Consider the following 9,084-nt stretch of genomic DNA (forward strand, 5'->3'; position numbering starts at 1 on the left):
GCATACTTGGGTTCTTTATATTCACATGATGACTTCTGAATGTTCAGGGATTAAGTCTTAAGGTATATTTTTGGGATCACACTTTCAAGCTTCCTACATAATCATGAGACCTAGAAAGTTTTGTTTTACCTTAAAAAAAATTTCTTTTTGCATTTGCGGGAGCTGAGGGTTTAAATAAAACATCAAATACCTCGAAGTTCATGATGAAGTAGTAAGAACTGGCAAAGCTGCCTATGATAACAAGCAAAACTCATTTCAGAAGCTAGTAGAGGAGAAGAAATAAAGTACAGTTGAAGACAGGAGAAGGTTTTGAAATGTTACCAGTTTGGAAAGGTTGCATGTTTCCATTAGCTTGGCACTGATGTGAGTGGCTATCTCAGCTTTTTGTGCCCAGGTGTGAGTTTTTTGTGGGCCTCTCTTAGACTAAACCACTCACTAACTATTTCAGTCCTTTCCCACTATTTCAGATTATATATCCATTTGCATCATATTATTTTGTTTATTTTTCTGTCAGAATTTTCCAAAAAAGGAAAACAGGAAGCTCCTATTGTCTCCTTTCTTGCCTTGGGTGTGGCATGGTGCAGAGGAACAGAGGGGTCTCAGCACAGCTCCTCCTCCTGCAGAGCACAGGTTTCCATCCCTGGCAGAGGGAATGCTGCCCTGCCCTGCCTGCTCCATTTGCTGTGCTGCACCTCTTCCCAAGCCATGGGACATCCCTGGGTGACAGAACTCTCCTCAGAGGCCAGTCAGACACTGTGGTGTTTCCCAAGGAACTGGAAGGAAGGTCACTCTTTTTGCGACCCACCTATTACCTGAGAAAGCAAAGAGCCCTTCTGCCCAAGCCCTGCTTCCAACAGGAGAGGAGGAGAAAAAAGGAAAGGGGAAAGAGCAAAAAGGAAAGAGGAAAGGAAAAAGATCTCTGTGTGGCTGGTATCTCACACTAGTGCCACTGTAAATTGGCTGCATTTGAAGCAGCCAGGCAGGCATCAGAACAGGCAGAAAAGTTGGAAGGATCAGCCAGAGCAAGGCCTCCCAAATATTCTTGAACTGTCTGATTAACACCAACTCTCAACATTTCTCAGGTATTACCAGACACCAGGTTTCTCCCTGTGCCAAAAGGGCCATTATTTCTAAGGACCTCCACCTTCAACCACTTGCAAAGTGAGAGGATCTCACCTCTACTCCTCACAAAGACAGACATTATTGAATCTGCTCTTAAAATCTCTTTGGCATGACACAACATAATTACCTTCTAGGAAGCTACTTCCAGTGCTTCACAGCAGGGAACTCTGGCTAGATCCTTCACAGAACACCATCTCTGTTTTCCCCAGCAGACATGAAAGAAAATGGAAGGCAGCTCTATTTTCTTAGACCTCCTTCCTTGCTTTTGCTTCTTCATTCAGCTCCAAGCAGTGTCTTGCAAGATATGGAGTGGTATTGTGGTGTATCTAGAACAGAAGGTTTCTCTCAAGCATTAGGACAGAACCCCAGAGCATAAGAAATACAAATTGTGATTTAAACTAACTGGAACACTTCATTTCACAGAAGGGAGGAATCTTGGGTTTAACTAATTATTTTATAAGCTCTTTCAAATACAAGAAGTATTCATTTACACAGTAAATGATGGATGTATTTTTCTTAATGCATGCATTTATTTATTTGGTACTTTCAATAGATGTTTTAGATATAGGATTATATGAAAACCAGCTCTAAGACTTTATAAATTTATGTAATATTTACCTAAATTAGATATCTAAAAATGCCATGGAAGTTGCTTTCTACTTTTAAAGGTCACAAGTTTTACAGTTTTAAACCCCTGGTACAAAGATAGAAAGCATATGGTACATGTTTTAATAGGACTTTTTAAAAATTTGAGATACTGAAGAATATAATCAGGCATTTAACATCATTTGATATCTCAGTTTCTTAAAGACAGATTACAGCTGTGTCATAGAAGTGAAAAATAGAAATGGACATGAATTTTAAGGCAAGGTGTGGCTGATGAGGTCATTGATGACCTCAGTTCCACTACTGGATCAAGGTAGGTGCTAGAGCAAATATAGAAATTCTGCCTACCTCAGTTCTATCACAGCTCTATCCCCCTTTTTGGATTACCAAAGACATACAAACACTGATGAAAGTACTAACCATATACATCAAAAATAATATCACAATCATTGTCATTAGACTATGAAAGTCAGCATTGTTTAGGAAGCAAGAACATGAATTGTAGGATTATGAAAATCAGAGATGAACTATGGTGCAAATGATAAAGTATAAATTTAGTAAAAAATTATAACTACTTGAATTCATGTAATACCAGGCTGCTCAAGAAATGCTGAGGGACTGCTGCCTCCTAGTCTGTTTTCATTTACAAGTTCACTTTAGAAATGTTGAAGGATCTGTACGTATCAGAAAATTGCTCACTCACTGAAACCAGCTATTTTTAAGGTTTTATTTAAGGGAGATAATGAATAAGACTAAATTGATGCCAGGCATGAAGCAATTTTAACCAATACATTCAAAGTCTATAATACAAAATATTAGAAAATTATATGTACAGTAATCTCAAGTAATGAGATGTTAAAATTCCTTGGAACCCAGAAACTCTTCTATTCATTCTGTTCTTCTTCTTTCAGCCTCACTGTGGGAGGCTCCATCTCTGACATCTTTATATATGATGTTCTCATTTCAAAATGCCACTGAACCTTCAAATGAACACTTGCCTACGATCTTTGAATTCAAAAAACCTTAAATCAAGGTTTTTATATTTTAGTGCACTCAGCCATAATATGCAGTGAAAGAATTTTGGTATTTAGTCTAAGTCTTATTTCAGAAGAAAGGAAAAGACGACTCTCAAAATGAAAACAATAGTTCAGTAGAATGAAATACCAGCAGTACTGGGTAATTTCTAGACAGGATGTTTCAAACATACATTGAAAAGCAAGAGAAATGAAAAAACCTTTAGAAAGTTAAATCTGGAGCAAAATACAGTATTTTTATAAGATTTTCTCATATATTATCATGAAAGGATGAAAATAAAATGACATAGGGCATTCAGAGTGTGTACAGTACCTGGAGCCTGGCACCTACTCCCAGTGTTGATGTGTGTGGGGTTTGCATGAAGAGCTTTGAAGATTGCACTCCTGGTGGACATTAGGACAAGGCAAGCAAGGAGAGCTTGATGATCTGTGGTGGACACAAAATTATCATGAACACACTTCTCTTATATGCTTTAAATCAACCCTTTTTTGACACTGGGCTGTCAAGATTTTAAAAGTTCTAAATATTTTCCAAGGCCACTTGTTAGAGCAAACCACCTTTTATACAGCCCTTGGTTAATCACCTACACACACACAGTTCAATAGGATATAAAGTAAACCAACTATCTAAGCAATTTGGTGGAATGATGCAGATCTGCTGCTAAAGTCTCAAGACAACCTTGTGTTTCCTTTTTTGAGATTACCTCCCTGAGCAACCTGTTCCAGTGCCTCACCACACTCACAGTAAAATAATTCTTTCTAATCTGTGTTGCATTTTCCCTCTTTCACCCTGTACCCATTACTCTTTGTCCTGTCACCACAGCTTCTGAGGAAGAGTCCCTCTCCAGCTTCCCTTCAGACACTGGAATGTGGTTCTCAGGTCTCCACTCTCACTATGCTTAAATAACCATCAGAGCCACTGAGAAATTAAAGCTTATTTACACAAAAATGTTATAGTTTAACTAGTGGCAGAAACAACAAAAACACAGGTACCTCCCTCCTTCTGACTAATTTTAAGATCTGTAACTGACAAGAAACATATTAGAATATTTTTCACCCTACCTGAGTGGGACTGGCATGAGAGCTGTGCAGCATGGGGGGCAGAAGAAAGCACATTTTATATGGATGCACTAAACTTGCAGATGTGAGCAGTGCCCAGGCAGCTGAGGATGAGCACTCTACTGCAGATCCTGGTGGCACAGCCAGCACTGCACACTCCCCACTCCATCCAGTGCAGCTGCTGCCCTGTGTGTGTGCACTGCTCCATTCCCTTCAGGATGCACGGCTCAGACCTTTCAGGATGCCCTGCTCCATTCCCTTCAGGATGCCCTGCTCCTGAAGTGCTCCATTTGGGGTCCCATTCCCTTTGGGATGCCCTGCTCCCTTCCCTTCCCTTCCCTTCCCTTCCCTTCCCTTCCCTTCCCTTCCCTTCCCTTCCCTTCCCTTCCCTTCCCTTCCCTTCCCTTCCCTTCCCTTCCCTTCCCTTCCCTTCCCTTCCCTTCCCTTCCCTTCCCTTCCCTTCCCTTCCCTTCCCTTCCCTTCCCTTCCCTTCCCTTCCCTTCCCTTCCCTTCCCTTCCCTTCCCTTCCCTTCCCTTCCCTTCCCTTCCCTTCCCTTCCCTTCCCTTCCCTTCCCTTCCCGATGTTGCTGGCCATGCTCAGCAGCCCCCTTTGATGCACAGGCTGCTGGAACAGCGCCAGTGCTCCAGAGAAAAGTGAGCACCTGAAACAGCTCTGCTGATGAAAATAAAAAGAAGATGAACAAAAGAGCAGTGCAATACTCAGTGCAGCCCTACCACAGACTTTAATTTTCAGTATTTAAGCCCAGCCTGTGGTTGGTGTTACACCATGACAGCTGAACAAGTCAGCATTTGAGGTCTGCTACACTAAGGACACGATAAGTCACCATCCTTAATTTGGAATTATTCAAATGCTCTGACCTCAGCAGATGTAATGAATGTTAATGCATTTGCATTCTGATAATTCAGGGATAGATGCAATAGATGAAGAAAGAAATCAGAAAGGGGTGAAACAAGGCTCAGTCTATAGCACCAAATTTTTTTCAGGTGCTAAATCACTTTTTCCATTTTCAAATTAGTCCAAGAGGAAAACCAAAAGTTAAAACAGTTACCAGTTTGCACAGTTACTCCTTTTCACCTAAAGAGGATATAACCACCATGTTATTCCCATCTATACACAGATGAAAAAAAATCTTGGATTATTATGAATGTAAAAATACAGAAGGTAGGTATAGCTGTGAAAAACAAATAAAGGAAACTTTCATCATCAGTCAGAGCTTCTAAATAATATGTATTATTTTGATCAGAAAATGATAAAACATTTTCAAATTAAAAAAAAATTAACAACAACCTTGTAGAAAAGTGCAAGCATCTACAAGTTAGATACAAGCCAACTGAATTTAAATATCTAGACCTGAAAGTAAAAACTGTACACAAGTGATCTCTCTTAAATAGATTTTAGTGCTTCTTGATTTAGATACTTGGCTAAAATCCTGCAAAAGTTACTATACTTATTAAATGACTTTAGGAGTTTTTGCACCTAGAAACATGTAAGTTCACACATATACAAGTTCTACAGCAACAAATGTACAGAAATTTTCCCACCCCAACATTTAATATACAGGTTAAGAGTGATATTTTTATGTGTTGCAGCAAAGGTTCAGTAAGTTCACTGGTGCATATATTAAAACTGTTTCTATCTCTTAAAGGCATTGTTGTTCTTGATCAGGTTTTACAGAAAGACATTAAAGACAGATTAAAGACTGCTAAGTGCATGAAACATTAAGAAACCCAATTAAATATCTAGCTACTTTAAATATCTAATCCAGCTGCGGAATACCATTGAGTACAAGCCAACACAGGGTGCGCTGGGAGGTGCAACTATTGCTTTGTCATTTGTGGTGTTGAGTGCACAGCAATGTACATGGCACTGATGAGGTTAAAAATCTTCCCAGGAGTAACAGAGGAAACCTTTTCTTCCCCAGAGGGATTGCCCCAGCTGCTGGATAAGCAGACAAGTTCCTCCAGGTGAGGATGCAGGAGGGTTGATTGAGGTAGCCCAGCCATGAAGAAGCCTGCTGGGATCAATTAGGCCAACCCAGATACAAAAAGTGAGGAGATTCATTTGATCCTTTATTACTCCTTGTTCCCCACTCTTGACTCCAAGCTGGGGGTCACAGAACTGAATTTTGAGGAGCACTGTAAGGTTGATCTGTTGTTACCAGTTTGTCAGTGGAGTACCTTGACAAATTAATTTCTCTGTAAGCAATAGAACCTCATTCCTTTTAGACCTGCACAGGAAAAATATAAACCTCAATATCTTAATGTAGTTTCCTTTCCTCCCTACTTAATAACAGTTTTTATTTTAATTTTTGGTCCCAGATCTGACAAGAGGCTAGCCAAATATTCCTCACAGGATGCAGAGCTAGGATTGTTCTCTGTGAAGATATTGGCTTCTGGAACAGTCTTATCAAGAAAAAAAATCTAGTGTGTTTCCTGACTTATGGCATAATATTAATTATTTTTAGAAAGACTCTCAAAAATTTGAAATACATAACCTGTGTTAAGAACAGAAAAATGGCCATGGTGTGTTAAAAACATTACATATGGGTCAGCTTTTTGGTGCTGCTTGGACAGAAGTAAGCCTGGGACTGAATACCCCAGTGAAATGTGAAAAATGGGGATCACAAACCCAGGCTTGCTTCATTACAGCACTGAGTGTTTTGGTTTTGTGGTTCTGTTTCTCCTCTGTGAGCCTGAGCAGCACTTGCTGCTGGAGCTGAGCCTTCCCCCAGAGCTGGAGGCTGCCTGCAATGCACTGCAGCCTCCTGACCAGGGGGAGCTGCCATTCCAAACACTGCCTTCTTGTCCAATATCAACCCCAAAATACCTGGAGAGGGGCAAGTAGAGGGGGAGATCAGTGTCCCACCCAGCAGAACTCACTGTAGAGTGTTTGCTCTAGTAGTACAAATTCATATTTCTTCCTTTCACTAAATCTCTTTGCACATTTTATTTGAATGAAAGACAGCCAGGGATTAAAATTACTATTGCCTGATTCTTCTATCCTCCATTATATAATCAGGTACAAGTAAAATCCCTGAGGCAGAACAAAGCTTTATTGACTGGAAGCAGACACAAACCTGTCCTATTATAATTAGGGAGAGTTTTGAATTGGTTTCAAGGGACTGTCAGAAATAGGCTTCAGAAAGGATGCGTGAAATATCTTGTCTTTTGTAGATCCTCCAAAGCTATGTGCTCTTAGAGCACACAAGAACATGTTCCAGTTCAGAAGAGCAGAAAACCATGAAACATGTGAAGCTGCTTTGCCAAGGAGGAAGCCCACTGTAAATAAAGATGCAGAAAAGAAGGGGGGTGCATGGGGAACCCCTCAAAAATTATATAAAAAAAGTTCTGATAGGAAAAAAAAAAAAGGCAAAAAGAAGAGGCAAAGACCAGTTTTGAGAAAAAAAAAAAAAAACAACAAAACAACCAGTCAACATGGAAAAAAACCCCTCAGAGCCCAAAATAAAATTCCCTTTTTTTCTCTGAAAAATGAAATCTGTTCTAACAATATGCCTACCCATGGTTTCATGGCTGCCTCACAGCTCATAAATTAAGCAAGTTCTAACCTGAGTACACTTAATGCTGAAAGAGGCACAATGTTTGATTCTGTAGACTCTATTCATCCTATGATCTATGGAGGTGTTAAAATACCTTATGTTGGAGGAAAATTAACCAAAGAAGAATGGAACAAGACTCATGCCTTTGAGGTCCCTCTGGCATTACTTCTAACAGGACATGTGTAAACACTGCTGTTCTGGACAAATTTCAAATGGAAAGCAGAGGTAATAAAGAACACCAAAGTGTAGTAGTGTCAGTTAGAAAAATTATTGTTTCCATCCCCTTTTAAAGATTTTAGACCAGTACTGGTGCAACTGTTTTCCACCAAGAGCTTTACCTCTAAACAGACCATGTGCACTGCTCTCCAGCCTCACCTAGAAATATATGGGGATTTCAGCATGGTTGTTTTAGTTTATTTCCATTTGAACTGAGGCCCTTTTAAGTAGCAAACAGGACTGCTTTACTGAATTCTTATTTCTCAGTGCTTAACATTCCTTTACAGACAAAGAGCACTTAATAACTGCTCAAGCAAAGCAGTGAATTGATAAGAAAGGACTATTGTAATCATCACTTCCACAGTAGCCATTCCAGTGGCATATTTATATTGTAAGACATGGTGGGATGCAGCCTCCTGTACACCCAGCTCAGCAAAGCAGGAGGGGAAGGTGCTCTGGAAAGCAGCAAGACAACACTGAACATGTGAAATGTCTCTTTGTGCCCGTCTGAGACAACACTGCTGCCATTGTACAACATGAAAAAATGATGTCCATTTCCATCAAAGAACAGCAAAATAGAGAGATTTTTACTGTGGTTAGCCTGAGTTCAAAGCTTGGGGTAACACACTTATGGATGAACAGAATAAACACTTACACTTAGGCTTACTGTATACAGCTTAACGAACACATATGAAGATCATATAAATAATTCACATTACTCAAGAGGTGGTGAGTTGAACAAGTCCCTTCTGGTTAAAGTTATTTAAAGATAAGGTGAAGTTAAGTGAGTGATGGCACAGTTACAGAGGCCACAGTCCAAGGGGAATTTGGACAGTCTAAGTTACACTACCAGAGTGATTTGTGCAGAATTATGTCAACTTACAGATCTTTAGACCTTTTGGGAAAAGGAAACGTCTGATCTCTAAAAGAAGTGATGCAAGATGAGTATTGTACAAAGGACAATTATGCTTTACTCAATAAACTATTTCTATGAAATAAAACTGGACATCAGCGAAGCACAAATGGCAACATTACAGTACAGCTGGAGAGCAACTTCAGTGGCAACAAGGAAACTCTCTCACACTAAAGAGTTGAAACAAAAAAGCCACCCTAAAAAAAGACAATCCTTTTTAGTCAAGTGCTGTCAAGTCCCACTTCTGTAGCAACTTACAAATACGTAATGGATCTATCCTGTATCTCCCTAGTATTATATTTTAAGCATTTAATTGAAGCTGTAAATGTAGAAGGCATTTCTGGAGTCACTACTCTGTGACTGAAGGTAGTGAGTCATTATTTCTGGCTGACTATTAGCCACAACCATCAAATTCATGAATTAATCTATAATCAAGATTTTGGTTCTGATTTAGAAATAACATCAAAAAAATAGGTAGCATTTAGTCTTTAATACTGCAATAAGCCTGCAATACTATTCCTGTTGGAAGGGTAGGATTATAATGCCAGTCTCTTTT

Source organism: Zonotrichia leucophrys, chromosome 11 (assembly GCF_028769735.1).
Source record: "Zonotrichia leucophrys gambelii isolate GWCS_2022_RI chromosome 11, RI_Zleu_2.0, whole genome shotgun sequence".
Classification (NCBI taxonomy): domain Eukaryota; kingdom Metazoa; phylum Chordata; class Aves; order Passeriformes; family Passerellidae; genus Zonotrichia; species Zonotrichia leucophrys.